At 41.6% G+C, this 5,053-nt stretch overlaps 1 non-coding gene across 1 annotated transcript; it reads left to right on the top strand.

The window, feature by feature from the left end:
- Positions 1–2,314: 2,314 nt before the first annotated feature.
- On the top strand, positions 2,315–2,387 carry TRNAS-GGA (transfer RNA serine (anticodon GGA)). The gene has a single exon. It is a non-coding gene; the product is annotated as a tRNA-Ser (tRNA).
- Positions 2,388–5,053: the final 2,666 nt, after the last annotated feature.

The following is a 5,053-nucleotide window of genomic DNA, read 5'->3' as shown; positions in this document are numbered from 1 at the left end:
AAGAAAGAGAAGCTTGGTAGAAAGATTCATCTCTGAAATTCCTGAAAGACTGCATTCCACTCACTGGTTTAGTACGACAGATACACTTCACCAATGCTAAATTCCTCTGCCTGGAGATGATGCGGCTACAGCGTTGCTGTCCATGGTGCTGACAACCAGTGTTTCGCTTTGCTTAGTCGCTCACTTGTCTCTGGCTCTTTGCAATCCCGTGGACTGTAATGTGCCAGGCTTCTCTGTCCATGGGATTCTCCAGGCAAGAATACTGGAATGGGTTGCCATTCCCTTCTCCAAGGGATCTTCCCAACCCAAAGACTGAACCCAGGTCTCCTGCATTGCAGGCAGATTCTTTACCATCTGAGCCATAAGTAGACATAACTGTTTCTCCTATTTCTGAGACACTGATGATGATGAATTGAAGGTCCTTCTGTACACTATGTCAAAATGGTCATAGTTATATTTATCTTCTATTTTAAGAGCAATTTTAATTTTTACAATATTGAAGAACAAAATTATGGCTTATATTTCAATGTAGTATTTATGTACACTGAAAGTTCTACCATGTATCAATTGATCATAAAAGACCCCCCTCTGGAAGGCAAACTGGCTATTCACTCTCTCCCTCATACCTCTCTAGTTAAAACTCTACCTGGCTTTGAAAGTACTCTACAACCTGGTCACAATACTTGCCTAGCCTGATCTCCTTTCAGCATACACTCTCAGCAGCAGACAGCAATTGCCTTTTCACTCCTCACATGTGACTATCAATCTCCTCTAGTTCTCAGTTCATTCTGATTCCCTGGCTGTAACTCCCCTCTGAATTTCCTACTTTCTCATATGAACTCTACCCAGATTTCAAGGTTCAGCTCCTACACTGTCTCCTCCATGTGATCTTCTTTGATAATCCGATTACCTACTTCTTCCTCTTCTCCAGGCTTCCCTGGTAGCTGAGACAGTGAAGAATATACCTGCAATGCAGGAGACCTGGGTTGTGAAGCTCCTCTGGAGAAGGGAATGGCTACCCACTCCAGTATTCTGGCCTGGAGAATTCCATGGACAGAAGAGCCTGGCAGGCTACAGTCCATGGGGTTGCAAAGAATCAGACATAACTGAGCAACTTTCACTTTCACTTTCCTCTTCTCCAAATTCCTTCAGAATTTGTTATTTGAAAAATTTGGTATTTCATCTTGGATCATAGCACATTTAGAAGGGAACCTCAACTTTAGTTGTGCCTATGCCAATGTAGTACAATAAAATGGGCATGTGTTTTAGTATCAGACAATTCTCAATCCCAATTCTCACTCTCTCATTCCCTAGCTTGAATTGAGGTACTTAACCTTTTAAAGCCTCATTTCTTCTTCAACCATGAAGAAAAATGCTTAACCTATATATCATTAAATTATATACACATTATAAATTATTTGGCACACAATAGGCTCTCAATAAGTGAGTGTTTACTCTCTTCTTCCTCCCCACTGTAGCCATCACACTACCCAGCTCAATGTTGAACATATGGTAAATGTGACTTTACCGAAATCATACAAATTTCAATTTGTCTACTCACCCTTCCTGTGAGGTCGAGCTGCAAGATACTGGCCATCTCTCATCAAGCACATTTTGGACAGAGAAGTATCCACAAAACTTGAGAGAGTAGACATCAGAGAGACCATTAGAGGAGATGTTAAATTATGTGGCTCTTGAAATAGCTACTGTGATGGTTAATTTTATGTGTCAATTTGACTGGGCTGAAGGATGCCCAGATAGCTGGTTAGATATTTCTAGGTCTGTTTGTGAGTATTTCCAGATGAGATTAGCATTTGAATGGGTAGACTAAGTAAAGAAATCGATTTCATCAGTGTAGGAGGGAATGATCCATTCCATTAAGGGCCTGAATAGAACAAAAAATGTGGAAGAAGGGCAAAGTAGCTCTCTATCTGAGCTGGGACATTCATCTTTCCCTGCCCTTGTACATCAACACTCCTGATTCTCAAGCCTTCAGACTCAGACTGAATTATCCCACTAGTTTCCCTGGTCCTCTAGCTTGTGGATGGCAGATTTGGGGAATTCTTGCCTCCCATAATCCTGTGAGCCAAATCCTCTAGTATTGTCTCCTTTGTTGTTTTTGTTGCTGACTCATATACTTCCCAGGCAAGAATACACATGTGTATATTCCTGTGGACACAGAAGCCTGGCAGGCTACAGTCCATGGGGTCACAAAGAGTCAGACACAACTTAGTAACTAAACAACTATATATATGTGTGTGTGTGTGTATATATATATATATATATATATATATATATATATATATACAGGGCTTCCCTGGTGGCTCAGAGGTTAAAGCGTCTGCCTGGAATGCAGGAGACCCAGGTTCAATCCCTGGGTCAGGAAGATCCTTTGGAGAAGGAAATGGCAACCCACTCCAGTACTCTTGCCTGGAGAATCCCATGGACGGAGGAGCCTGGTAAGCTACAGTCCATGGGGTCGCAAACAGTTGGACACGACTGAGCGACTTCACTTTCATATATATACACACCCTATTGGTTCTTTCTTTGGAGACCCCTAACACAGTCATGTTCTCAGTCAACGTCTGATGACTGAGTGCAGAACTCATGGACGTGGGCACTGAAGAAGGATACGTGTAGTTGTGAAAATCTGACTCCTGCACAACCAGTGCCCAAAACTCTTTAAAATTCAAAGTACAGTGTTGGAGGAAATTTCCACTCTCTACAATTGCCAAATTTTGACATTTCCCCCCCTGACGTTTTTATTTTCTCTTATCAGAAAGGGTAGAATTTCTTCTGAAAAAGAGAAGAAAAAGAAGATACATAGAATATCTGTTTTAAGTGTTATTTTTGTTCTTGAAAAGGCTTCTCATAGACTTTAAAAGAAAGCTTTTTTCCTTCAGAGATTTATTTTGATAGAATTATCTGAGCCTTGTCAGAGAGAACAAAATTTTTGTGAGCCTACCATACCAGTAAAATGCCAAATTATATGCTGTAAGTTTTTTATTATCTCTGGGTCCAGTCAAAGAGAGAAAAGATTTTGAATCCAGAACTATTAGCATTTGGAGACAAAAGAGAGCCTTCACTGCAGCTGATACCCTGGGGCTTGTTCCCCGGCCCTGCAGGCTCCATCCCTCAGGTGGGAAGATGCTGTATCCCCATCACACACACACACACACCCACACACACACCTTTTCTAGGAATCCAAGGAGTTTAAAACAGGATCAATTTCCTTAGCAACTTCTTTGAAAAGCTTTAAGTTAACTTTATAATGAATATCAGGAGATGAGCATACACACACACAACACACCCCTCAAAGTAACATTTTACTGAGGGCGTTAAATCCACGCTAGTTTATTGTGATCACAAAGAAGTAGCAGAATGCAGTGGGAAGAGTTTAGACTTTAAAACCAGACACACCTGGACGTGAATCCCAGTTCAACTACTGTCTGGCTCTGCTACCCTAGGCAAATTACCTAACCTCTCTGAGCCTCAGTTTCTTTATTCGTAAAGAGGAGATAATAATAACACCTATGGTTAGAATTTAAAAATTATGTATGTAAAATGCCTTAGGTATTGGCTTGCCTGTAGTAGGCTCTCCATACGTGGTATGCTGTTACTATAAATGAAACCTGGACTACAACATCTGAGAGACAAACTACACACGTTGGAGGCATCACAGGCAGGCTGGTTTGAGGGGAAACAGGCACCGACAGACAGCAAGTTGGTGAAGCTGTGAAAACAAGCAGGGGCCACATCAGAGAGGAGCTCATGTGACCAGAGTAAGGACTTTGGATTTTTGTTCTCAGTGTAATGGAGAAGCCATAAAGAGTTTTGATTAGGGGAATTAAATTATTCAATTATGTTTTAAAAATATTTCTTTGGTTGCTATGTAGAAAACATACTGTGGCTGAATGGTTAGCAGACTATTTTAGCAGTCTGGGTGAGAGCTGATAATTGTGAGAGGTGATGAGGCAGACAGCAGCAAGTGTTTGGAAGTGCAGTATGACATGATGTGGAGCTGACAGAACTTGCTGATAGGCTGGAGGCATCGTATGAGAGAGAGGGGAGGAAAAATATGATATTTAGGATTTTGCATTGAGGAATTAGAAGAATGGAACAGCTATGAGACAGGGAAGACTGTGGGAGAAGCAATTTGGGTCAGAGAGAATAGGGCATGAAGAGTTCTGCTTTAGACGTGTGAGGTTTGTGACATCTTTTAAACATCCAAGGGGAAATTGGAGACTGGACCTCAGAGGAGAGGTGAGATATGAGTTTGGGTGTCATCATCCTAAAGATTGGTATACAGAGCCACGAGACTGGAGGGGACTGACAAGGTAGAGTCAAGGAATCTGAGGCCCAGGACACTGCATTGTTTAGAGGCTGGAAAAAGGAGGAAATCCAGTAAAATAAGACTTTGCAGGAACAGTCACCCCTGGATTTGGCTACTCAACCATACTGGTAAGTGAAATGGTGGGAACAAAACCTGATATGAATAAGTTCCAGAATGAATGGAGTAAAGGGAAAAAAAAATAGTATAGGCAACTCTTCAGGAATTTTACTGTAAAGGGAAAAAAAAAAAGAGAGAGAGAAGCTGGAGGGAGAAGTAGAGTCTTGAGAGTTTTTTTTTTTTCAAGATGAAAAATATATTAGAATGCATGCTGATGGGAATCATTTAGTAGAGAGGGGAAATTAACGGCACAGGAAAAAGAAGAGAAAATTTCAGGATTGAAGTCTTTGAGTAGGCCAGAGGAGGTGAGATCTGAAGAAAAGTGGGAGGGTGGTCCTTAGACACAGTGGATTGTAAGAGGAAAGAAAGCCAAGTTTATGGGCAGAGATTCAGGAGGCTGGCAGAATAATTGTCTTGCATATTCCTGAACAAGGCCTGGCCCAAAGCACATTGCTGGAGAGTACCCTATACTGGGCATTCTACAGTGTGATATTCCACAGCACAACACAGGGAAAGGTAATTTTTTGTTTTTCTCCTGTTTCCCTCCCATAGACCTCTCCTGGTTGTCTAACCAGACTCCAGCATGGACACTGCATGCTAATG

The sequence above is a fragment of the Bos taurus genome, chromosome 11, assembly GCF_002263795.3.
Source record: "Bos taurus isolate L1 Dominette 01449 registration number 42190680 breed Hereford chromosome 11, ARS-UCD2.0, whole genome shotgun sequence".
Taxonomy (NCBI): Eukaryota; Metazoa; Chordata; class Mammalia; order Artiodactyla; family Bovidae; genus Bos; species Bos taurus.
Note: the sequence above shows the minus strand (reverse complement) of the source record. Positions and strands in the feature narration are given on the sequence as shown.